Here is a 12,621-nt window from a genome sequence, read left to right on the forward strand (position 1 = left end):
AGAGCATGGAGAAATATATTATGAGGATGATTCTACCACAGCTGGAGGAGCCGAAGCTGGAATTCTTCTGTAGTTGTCTCTAGCCGAAATTGCCGTCCAATCTCGTCACAAACGTACTCAATGTGCCAGAAGTCTGGAGAATTCGCAGGTCAAGGAATCATATTGGTATCACGAAGGCAGGGTACAGATAGCCGTGCCATATTCAGTTGGATATTATCCTATTGGAAAATGGGATTGTGGAGGTTCAGCAGGAAGTGTAGCACACTCGGTCGCATAATTTCCTGAACGTACCCTTCCGCCGTAAAACCGTTCCTTCAGTGAGGAGCGGGTACCTTCACTCCACACCGCAACTCTCTCGTTAGAGCGGTGTATCGCTCTACAACGAAGCGTGGATGACTGCGCTTTCCAGGATGTCTAGAAATATGGCGGTCATCTGTATCCAAACAAAACCCAGATTCGTTGGTGAATACCACTCGGCGCCAGTCCGCATGGTGCCCGTTCCTGGCAGAAGTTCAAGCGTGCTCGGCGATGCTCAGGTCGCAATGGTAGGTGTATTAACGGACGCTATCATGACAGATCCTGCTCTCCCATCTTCCTGGATGTGATACTGGAGAGCACAGCTGCCGTGACTTATGATGCCGCGATGGTTCTCAGCAATGCCTGTAGGCTGCGTACAGCCTGTCGCACTACCTGCCGGTGGTCCACCGCGGTCGGCCCGAACCTTATTATTCTCGCGTTCCCACAATGCGCAACACCGACGTAGAGTGTAATCTGAACTGTTGAAGTGGCGAGCAATGCGCCGAAACGTCCAACCTACATCCCTTTATCCGTCCATGCGGCCTTTCTCAAACGTATCTGGCTTGGCGTAGGACTGTCGAATGTGCCATCGGACAATGCTGCTCAGTAGTTCACACTGCTCCTAACAAGGCCTTTCGGGCGTCTTGTAGCAATGAATGACGGATGGACATGAACGCACCTTAGTGATACTTCCACGCGAATAATGAAGATTAAGGGGAGTGAAAAAGCAATTAATTATTTTCCATATGTTGTCTGCTAAGATTATTTGGAATATGCTGCATGAAATGGTGTATAATTTATTATGATACGCTACCTATTTAAATGTTTAAAGTTTTTTAGAATATTAATGCACAAGTGAGAAATTTTACAACATCGGGCATGGTTCTCTTTGAAGTCACCTATTTCTGTAACAGTTTGATCTAGAAGGCTGTGGTTTTCACTAATCTGTTTTAGTATTAAGTGTGAAAATGTTGCCGGCACTGTCATAACAAACACTCAGCTAATGCTGCTTTTAGGTGCTGACATGGAGAAATGTGTGAGTGAGCATTGTGTCTTACTTTGAACTCAGTTTCTGAAAATTGACTTTTGTTTACATGTCTGACCCATTATATCCTGAACTATACAAGATAAGGAGATAATTTTTTCAGAGAGTTATTGTATGCCTTAATGCATCTTCTAATTTAGAGTAATGTTACTGAAATGTGTGCTAAAATATGCAACATTAAAAAAAGTACAGCTGTTCACGCAGTCCACTTCATTCCAGTGTAGTACCTAGGGGAAGATTGTAATTATAAGAACTTTAACCGTAACACTTTCTGAGACATTGGAATTTTTCTGTCAAAATAAGGCTTTCCCACTCAAAATCGCATGCAAATGGACCACATGCAGATCTATGATGATGCTGCCTGGAAAACTTCCTTGTACTCGCACTATTCGTTCATGGTGCGAATTTTTAACATGAGTATGTTTTGGACGGGGGTCTATCTGGAATTAGCTTGACAATCGTAGAGGCTGGTGCAATATGTCATCAGTTGAACTGTTCCGCGCTGCCACAAACAAGACAAAAATAGCCATAATGATCGCCAACATCCGAAACGGATAGAAACCAAGAGAAGAAGAAGAATTTCTCGACACTACTGTAACCATGCCAACCATTGTTTTTCTATGTATACTAGGTTTGTAGCGTCATCTTCCAACTGTGCGCTTAGTTCATGTAACTAAGAACTGAAGAACATCTCGTATTAAGTGAACCCTGTTCTACTCGCCACTCCAGAATTATAATTCTTGAACTGGCCGAAACTCGAACCCAGGATCTTGGAATAAGGGACAGGGATTGCTAATAATAATAATAATAATAATAATAATAATAATAATAATAATAATACAATAGAACTCGGTCATAACTTATAACGACATCGAAGAGACCTGAAAAATTGTGTCGTTATAAACGAGTGTCGTAGTAACCGAGATTCATATTATCAGTTTACTGAGGTGCAAAATGAAAAATACAGTAACATGGACTTTATTGGGCTTCATCCAGGTCGCTACGTTCGGATTCTCGTAGCCGCTTTTAATTTTCGAACCATTCTATTGAAATGCAGCAACTATTTTATCCTTGCTCTTCCAAACGACACACGTCAGTTGTTTTAATTCCATTTTCTATTTGGTGAATCACTTTAACCTTTTCTTCCAACGTTAAAATTTCTTTAGTATTCATATTACGTTAAAATGCGTGCACTTATAGGAAACATCCAGTCGAAACTGACTGCACGCAGGTACCGTTAATACCGAAAGAATTCGTGCGCCTTTCAGTGGAGTGTGGAATCAGCCTGCATTCTAGAGGTTTCTGACAAAAGGGAACAGGAAGGAAGTTGCTATGTTGTCAGTTTTCAACAAACTATTTCTTAAAATACTTTGATTGCTAGAAAATCTTATTCCAAACTGGGGTTGAAAATGACGTTATATGCGAGGTTGACGCATATAGCGTTGTCGTATTAAGCATGGCTAAAAAAAACACATTTCTTGTGACTAATATGTCCGTACCACGGAGAACATGACGTTATAGACGAGTTGTCGCTGAAACCGATCTCGTTATAAAGAAGTTAAGCCGAATATTTACGAGGTCTAGACTGTCTTTCATTTTCTCACAATTCGTGAACCTTATCATTCAGTTGCGCATACACTCATTATTCTTTCGATTTATTTCAACTCTTTAACCCCCCTGTGGGTGGAATCAAAGGATGCCCTGTGTGTCAAGAGGCTACCTAGTAGCCTAAGAGGGGAACATCAAAAATAAAATGTGCTCGATCTTACAAGCCCAAACCAATGTCGATGATTGTGTCCTTTTTCCGTGTAGCGGGGATATGTTAGTCGTTTTTTTCTCTTTCAAAATTAATGCATTTCGAAGGAAGAAAAACTAATAAGGTTGTTCAAAATGTGCTGGTTTACAGACAATAAAGTGTTAGGTGTAGCGATGCAAGAGCATTGTTCTTTAATTGTTGATATTTACATGTACAAGGAAAGTCTGCCTTCAAATAAACACCTACACAGATAAAGCTGTTAACTACTGTATAGGAAAAAATACGAACTTTCACATGATTTCACACCGAAGTCCAAATCATTTGCAAGCGTTGCAAGCTTTATCGAATTCAGTGACTAATTCTCAGTTTAGATCGTTGTACACACATTACAGGAGCCTCCTTGGCTTAGACGGCAGCGCGCCGGCCTCTCACCGCTCGGTCCCGTGGGTTCAAATCCCGGTCACACCATGTGAGATTTGTGCTGGACAACGCGGAGGCGGGACAGATTTTTCTCCTAGTACTCCGATTTTCCCTGTCATATTTGATTCCAGCAACACTCTACAATATCATTTCATTTCATCTGTCATTCATTAATCATTGCCCGAGAGGAGTCCGACTGGCGTCGGTGGCTGGCGCAATTTCTATCCTCACCACCAGATGGGGGCTTCATTCATTCCATTCCTGACCCGCTCGAGTGACTGGAAACAGGCTGTAGATTTTCATTTCACACATTACAATAATCAATCAGCCCATCAGTACCGTGTCGCTGTTGTGTGATGTATATTACACTAAATTATTAGTTGAAACACCAGAAACGCATTAAGGAAAACTGAATAACATTTCATTAAACATAAGAAGATAAGAAATCTGGGGCAGTTGTTTATAACAGAGGAGATATTAACCATACGAAAGAAGAATTTATTCATATTGCGATATGCTAATAGTTAGTAAATATGTTACATATTCAGTATTATGTAAATTTGTTACGTGTGAAACGCAACAGGACGTATAATTTGTACCGGCTATTTCTGGAGTTGAAGCCGTAGCGTAAATAATTGTGTATAATAGGCATGAGATTTGCAATTCACAACTAAAAGCAAATAAATTCCGCGGCTCGGTTCTTCAGTTTTACTCTGAATTATAAAGCCGGTGAAATCGTGGTGTATTGTGTATGGGTTGGCCATTGTTGATCTGTACGCAACATCTCTTTGCTACATACTGTATGTACTGATGTCCGGCTCCATGGCTAAATGGTTGGCATGTTCGCCTTTGGTCCAGGCGGTCTTGGTTTTGATTCTAATTAGACTCCAATAGCTCGGGTTCTAGGTGTTTTTGTCGTCTTCACGATTACAATTTATCATAGGGTAGGACCCCATCCTCACAGACGTAAAAGTCGCCTATACCGCGTCAACTACGGCATTATTATTATTATTATTATTATTATTATTATTATTAGTAGTAGTAGTAGTAGTAGTAGTAGTACTTAATTCTTCCAGTATTAATGAAATAATCATGGGATTAAACACTATCAAGTAGTTCTTCAAGTCATTGCTGCCCATGACCAGTGGCGGTTCGTGACATTTTACTCTGGCAGGGCTATGCCGTCATCTCGCCCCCCCCCCCCCTTCCAACGGCCCAGTTTTCACTGTCCAGCACCACGATAATTGTAGATGAAATATAATAATAAAAATAATAATAATAATAATAATAATAATAATAATAATAATAATAATAATCCGATGACACTGCCTAAATACTGTATGTATCTTCTTCCGAGGCAGAACGATCACGTAGCGAAAATCAGATTTCTGTACATAAAAACCGTACTTACACATCGTGCCTTGAAGTTCCACCTTCTGGTGGCATTTCTTGGGATGCGCCTTTTTACCACTTCGTCCAAAACAGCAGTTCGTTTCGCAGATTTTGAAAAAAATTATGAAAACCCTTCTAAATTACTAAAGAAAAGATCCTGACCTGCTTATTCTAAGTAGCGCATCGCTCAGCAATTAAATTTAATTGATGCGCGTAGCAGTGCACAAAATGAGCGTTTTTGTAAACGACCTTGACCCTTGCTTGAACGCCAGTCTGCCTTCCACTCATTACTGAATGGCCGTCGTACGTCTGCGCAATGACTTTGTCCGGAGTTTGGTCCAGCTTAAGTTTTTCCAACTCATGGAATACTGCAGAATACTTCTGCTGAGTGATTATCAGGCAACACAAAACTTATGAATTTTTCATTTATTTTGCTACCCAGCTCGTACCGTACAACAAAAACGAGTTAAGATAAGGTGGAACAATCGATGGTTTCATCAACTTGAATTGCCACAAAATTTGTCTGAGAGATTTCTTCCGAAATCATTTGATGGCACACGGCATAGATTGAATTCAGAAGCTCGTTCTGTATGGTATTAGATAACCCAACAAATACTCTGTTATTTGCTCTTTCGATATGTTCTTTCAGTGTGCTATCTAGCTCTGACATTAAATTGACTAAACCTCGAAAAATGCCTGGTTTATCAGACAGACGTGGTCCCTGAGCGCTAGTTTAAACTTCCAACATAACTTAATAGCATCAATTAATTTACTAAGAATGTATCGATTCTTCGAAACCTGTTCATTTGATTGTTTAATTTTAAGTCTGTATGCGCTGTCTAATTCGCATCGAATATCTACTCTACCAAGCATAGCAAATTCAATACCAGCGTTTATATGTTTCTCGCTCATTTTATGCTTTTTCACTTTTTCACCTAGGTGTTTTATGTCTGATACCCCGAATGATGTCCATGGAGCGTCAACGACATTCATTGCTAAACAAGAGTAACAGAAGAACGCATTCTTTATCTCACATCCGCACAGCCAGTCAGCCTGCTTATAAAGTGACGGACTGAATTTCCTAGTATATGCATTTTTTTTCTTGTGCAATATTTAAATTCGGCCGAGGAGACCCTAATTTCTTCAATTCTATCCTATGTTCAAAACTTAAATTCCCGTCACTACTTAAAATACTATTTTCAGAATTCATCTTCCTTGTCTTCCTAAATTAAGACTGTAACATTTAGTTTTCAAATGGGCAGGTAAGTACTAAACACACGAATGAAGATATTAAAACGACACTTAAAACTGAAGGTAGAATTTACAATGTTATTTAAACTATTATGGTACCGTAGTTTTATCTACTGGACACTTGCACAGCAACACTACACTACAATGGCGTTTAAACACACACACATTAGCCGGCTAACAGCTACTGCAATCACGGCTACTCCTGTTTCACTGATCACAAACGACAATGACATTCACGAGAACAAATAAACAATGCACGCCAGAATTCCTTTCGGCTTCCTCAAATCTCAAAGAAATGTGACCAACGTACAAATAGTGCCGTCACCTTATGATTAGATTTTAAATATTTATTTTAGCTTATTTTTAGAACTGAATTGTTTAAATAGTCAGTCTAATGGAATCCATTGTTTTGTAAACAGTTTTTGGAATTAACCTCTAACAACAGTTAACGTAAGACGTGTGGGAAAAGGCCTAGGTACATTGTAAAGTGGTTGGCGACATTGCTACGGGCTCTGCCGGACAGCCCATATAACCTTCAAGTATTAAATGCTCTAAGCATACACCCCGCCTGCACTCTTCCTTCCCCTGACAAGCCCAAATCGTCTTCCAAGGCTCCTCCCGCACCCCTCACTCTTGTTAAACTCTAGGAGCTTACTGGGGGCTCTCCTGCCAGCACCCGACCGCCTAATGTCTAAAGAGAAAACATTGTGCTGGACCAAAGAGAAAACATCGTGCTTGCTGAACGGATGCCACGGTCAGACAGCCTTTGCCTTGTCTTTGAAAATAAAAAAAGTGAAACATTTACAGCCAAAACAATAAAGATAACATTGAATAACTGAATAACACAGTACCATAAGTTAGACTTTGTTACATTGTCCATCTCTTTATATAATCAGCTATGGAGTGAAATTATGTTACGTGTTTTAGTAAAGGCGGCGGGGCGGCGCCCGAAAGCCCTTCATGCACGAACCGCCACTGCCCATGACCTTCAAACATACATCTGAAAATGCTCTAGCTGCATTCATATTTCAAGACTTTTTAGTAAGAAATACTATAAATTGAACATTATTAGATTTGTATGCTAAAAGATAAGTATATTATGGATAGGGAAGTATTTGTGTTAAACTTCAATAATCAGCGAATCACCTAGAATTATATTTCAATGCTACTCGTGCATATCCAGCCGCCATTACACATGTCCTGCTATCTCAGTCAAAGATAACCTAGCACATAGATGGAGACAATTATTTACCCTAGCCCCCTGTAGCATCATTTCAGGAAGCACAGATGTCAAAGATATTGTGTAAGCCTACATAGTGCACCCGCTCACTTCCTGAGTCCCAGACTAGCATTTATCTCAGGGGTGATCAGTTCGAAAACGATAAAAAAATATATATAAAGAAAATCAAATTATATATCGGCGCATCAAATTGAACACAGGGATGAACGGGGCATGCAAATTAAGGTTACGGGGAACGACTCATTCATGGATACAAATTTTTGACTCCACAATAGGACTGGGAAGTGACAACTTAAATTCCATGGGCATACTGGACTAACTACAATAAAAAGATATGGAAACTGTTTCCTATTGAAATTGCAATGAGGAGCAATTTATTCACTTATTTGCATACTACACATGATGACAATTATTACATTGGGACACTTCCATCCTGAAAAATAAATGACATACTACTTGGATTTACCTCACTACTCTGGTAGTGTAAACATCTGGTGAATTCGCCCCAATTGGTTACTGGGGATCGAATTCACATCCGTATGAGTGGACGTTTCACCGCTGGAGATCTTCTTTCGGAGACGAAGGCATGACAGTAACTTTTTACCGTCATCTCCTCGTTCCGTTTGGACATGAGACACTTCCGGTATGTACATTCTGGTGAGCCGGACACCCACCGTGGAAATGTTATCGCCTCGAAAAACGGGAATTTATAGTACGGACAAACTCTAGCCTATTATTTCCAGATTCACAAACACGCCAGGTAGAGTTCATTAACTCAAAGCCTATTTCAATATTTACACTTATCAATACGACAAGACGTACGGAAAGGTTCATTACTATGCTCTGACCATGAAGACATGTGCCGTCCGTGGGTTATTTACGTATCTACCGCTAACAATCTCCCCGTGAAAACCCAACATCTGGTTCTGAGCAGTTCGACACAGGACGACTGTCCCTATCATATCCTCCTATGATTATTAAATAATATCATTACCATTCTTTATCTGATCATTATCATATTCTGTGATTACCATCAATTAATTTATTATTATCATTAATTTCAATTATAATCCTATATTTAATTATTATCATTTGTCACCCGGGATGATTATATGTCAACTCTTGCCGACGTTTCAAACGAAGGGTCGTTCTTCCTCGTAATTTATCCGCACAATTTAATGATCAGTTTCCTAATAAATATTATTATTATTATTATTATTATTATTATTATTATTATTATTATATTCGTAACCATGAATCATCGCCCTTTATATATCTTAACTTCCTTTCATCATAATTATTATTCTCAAAATACTATTGCAAGTTCTTCATCTTCTGCTTCTTCAACTTTTCATTATTATTATTATTATTATTATTATTATTATTATTATTATTATTATTATTATTATTATTATTATTATTATTTCACGTTTACACTACCGTTAGCGATATTTATGGTTAAATGCCCAAACCTTTACAATTTCAGTCTACTTTGGCACTACGCAATTGATTTAAGACAAGATTCACTTAGAGTATGATTATTATTATTAAAAAATGGAAAGATGATATTTTAATTTCCACTCTTTAGAATTTAGTCACATATGTTAAATCCCGTTATGAACCACTTAGATCTGCTTTATATCGGTCGGGACAACACGGTATTCGGGACCGTACCTTCAGTTTCGTACTGCCGTTAATTTATATGGGGACACACGTCCTCCCAAGACACATCTCACAACCTATGGCTCATCGCGGCTGGGCAAATACCTCCAATGCCGGCGATTGCTAAACTATTCCTTCCAATTTGAAGTCCATTTCCTTTTATCGGAACTCTTCAAACATTTAATTCATAAATTAATCCTCGGTGCGTGGATTCTGCCACTAATAACACCGGAATATGCATTTTATATCATCTTAGGCCTTGAGATTCATTTATTTCATCATTAACAATACGGCTCAATTTATTTCACGCCGGATATTCGTCCCTCATGACTTTCAACACTAAATATGGGCTCAAACCATTCTGGGCTTTTAACATATCGTGACCATTCTAATTCACGTGCCTCTATCGCTTTTAAACAAATTTTAATGGTTAAACGTGAAATCAAAAATTTACGTAAAATCAAACTGATTACGCGAATGAAAGTCTTTAACGCTACATGACATCTCCACATTGATTATTATTTACACTAGCTAACTCACGAAGCACTGTCATTATTATTATTATTATACTTTAACTTGCAAACGCACAAATATTATTATTAATTTACTTTCCTTTGCCAACATTATTATTATTAGTAGAAATCGTGATTATCGTAACCCGTAATCATCCTTGCTGTAATACTTCAACTTCTCGCTCTTATTATTTTCATCAAAAAAATAAAAATAAAAAATAGCTTCTTTTTTATTCTTCTTCTCTTTCTTCAAATATTCTCATTATTATTAGTTAAAAATCTCAAATTTTTCATTTCAACTCCCAACATCATTATTATGTCAAAAATATAAAAAGTAAATTCTTCTTCTTCTTCAAATATTTTTATATTATTATTATTATTTTAATGACCTTCTGTACGCAACACAAATTTTACATCCTCTGGCACTTTCATAATCTGGCTGTTTGATAGAAAATATTCCTAACTAACATAAAAATAATCACCGCAGTGATTGAAATCAAATAAATGGGTTAGCACAAAAAGGAATTTAACACTTGAAATGAACTTAAGTCAAAGTATTACAAACAGCATGCATTAATTGAAAGAAATATATCCCATATTTACATTATATACAACAAACAAATACTCAAATTAATTAATCTAACCCATTATTACGTTAATATAAATTAGTTCGTCCGTCTAACAAAAAAATAACATCGTGGACTCGGGAGGGGGACCATGTTAAGTAAAAATAATTAATCTACATTGAACCCCGTTTAGTCGCGATAACATCCCCAAATATTAAAATTGTGTACTCATTCCTATGTAGAATTCCATTGTCTCGTAGCGGGAGATAGGCCTCACGGCCCCACGGTGATTTACTCGTCCATCATGTCGCACAATATAAAATTAACACAGCAAAACACTTCTGTGCGATTACCCATGATTAACACCTTATTAAATAATTTACACTATTTTATACAAGAAAACTAATTTAAAAAACACTTCTAGGTGCGCCTAGACCCCTGACACTCGCACAACATATTCTTCATATAAGCCCAAAACACACGTCGTGACACATTACGACGAAGTGTCGTTCATTTGAACGGGCGCGTATCGCGTCTTCAACCGGCACTTCCTGGTTTATTTCTAAGCCGTCTTGATAATAGCCTAGCTCCTATAGTTCCCTGCTCGGATAGTTATTCACCGTCTATCTTGAGGTATTTACTTCAGGCTCCGCACACTGCCTTCCAAAAGTACTATCGGCGTTCCGTTAATTATTTATTATTTAATCACATGACATTTATTAAATTCAACATACAGTTGTACTGATTATTTACACTCGGTACTATGGATAATCTCACTGTTCGTCTTCATTCTCCTAACAACTCACGCATTTTCAGCTCTAACTGACTTCGAATGCGTCCTGAGGTATTGACTTACAGAGTCAAAGTGTCAGAGACTCAACTACTTCATGCGACTGACACGACTGGTGACCGATAACAACTGGTGACTGGTAAGAACTGGTGACTGGTAAGAACTGATTGATGTGAGGTCCCACTACTGGTTATTTATGGACGACATGGTTTCCCGCCGGGGTCATCCGCGGTCATCTCCTAGGGAGGGGGGTTGGTTATCCTAAATTGGCATATGCAGGTGGATTTTAATCCCTTGCTTTATCCTACTTAATAAACTGGCGATACACATTCATGTGTCGTATTCTGAACTCATATCGTTCGGTGATCATGGAAATATCACTTAATTCCTGTCCTCCACCTTTCGCGCGCTAACTCGGCGTCCCTGATGGCGTGCTCATCTTGACCAATGGCGACATAGCGTGGGTCATTTCCACGAATTCATTACTTTAATTTATTACGATTACAATTTATCAACATGGGAATGATATCCCCCAAATCCCCTCTATTCAATTATGTGGTTGAAATAATTTAATTATTGTTATCGGAGAAGCTAACTGGAGTTCACTCTGAGTTTTTCTTATGTTGGTTTATCTGCGGGCCTATGATAAATTTTTCTATTGGTCAACACCGCATCGGTTAGTTTAAAATCTCTTCCTTGCAACATGACAACACAAAATGCCTTGAGGCAGTGGAAAATAATGGTACGTCATATTCTCGGTATTGGTGCAGCACCTGCTAGCCATTGTTCCGAAATACCTACTCTTTCACTTCCTTGTAGTCATTATTCTGTTGTTGTGAGCTCTAGATTTAATCCTCTTAGATTCTGACCAAGAAACATTCTCCCCGTAATGACAAGCTTAACTGTGGCGATGGACAGTCGCGATATGTCTAGCTTATGTTGAAATCCTCCCGTCCACACAAACTGACACTGTATTCCATTTAATATTCCTATATATCTGTATTTATCTTATAAACAATCAAATCATGAAACTAGGGCCTATCTCATCCGGGTACATTAGTTATGTTTACCATCTTTTAGCATGTTACTGAACTACAACAAGAAGAATATTATGTACACTATGCAGTGTAGGGTTAAGACTTCATTTTCTAATCTAATATTTCCTGCATCGACTGACTTCGTTCGACTGCACTCCATTACCTTTGTTCTAGACTTATTAATTTTCATCTCGCACTCCTTCTCCAAGACTTTGTCCGTACCATTCAGCAATTTCTCCAGATCTTCTGCAGACTCCGACAAAATAACAATGGCATCGGCAAATCTCAGGGATTTCATTTACTCTCCTTGGAATGTGATTCCTTTTCAAATTCCTCCTTGATGTCCTTTTCTACCTCTTCTATGTAAATATTGAAAAATAAAGGGAACAAACTACAATCTTGCCTCATTCTTTTCTAGGTTTTCTGCTTCGTTTTCATAGCCTTCGATTCTTATCACTGCAAACTGATTTTTGTACAGATTGTAGATACTTCTCCGTTCTCGGTATTATGATTTGTTATTTGCGAATAAGAAGTCCATTAGGACTACGCAGTGTGCAATTAACAAGGCAAAGTTTGTATTTTTAACTAAATATTTTTGATGTTTCCAAAGCCAGTTGAATTAAACAATAAAGAAATATATTGATGATTTACAG

The sequence above is a fragment of the Anabrus simplex genome, chromosome 3, assembly GCF_040414725.1.
Source record: "Anabrus simplex isolate iqAnaSimp1 chromosome 3, ASM4041472v1, whole genome shotgun sequence".
NCBI lineage: Eukaryota > Metazoa > Arthropoda > Insecta > Orthoptera > Tettigoniidae > Anabrus > Anabrus simplex.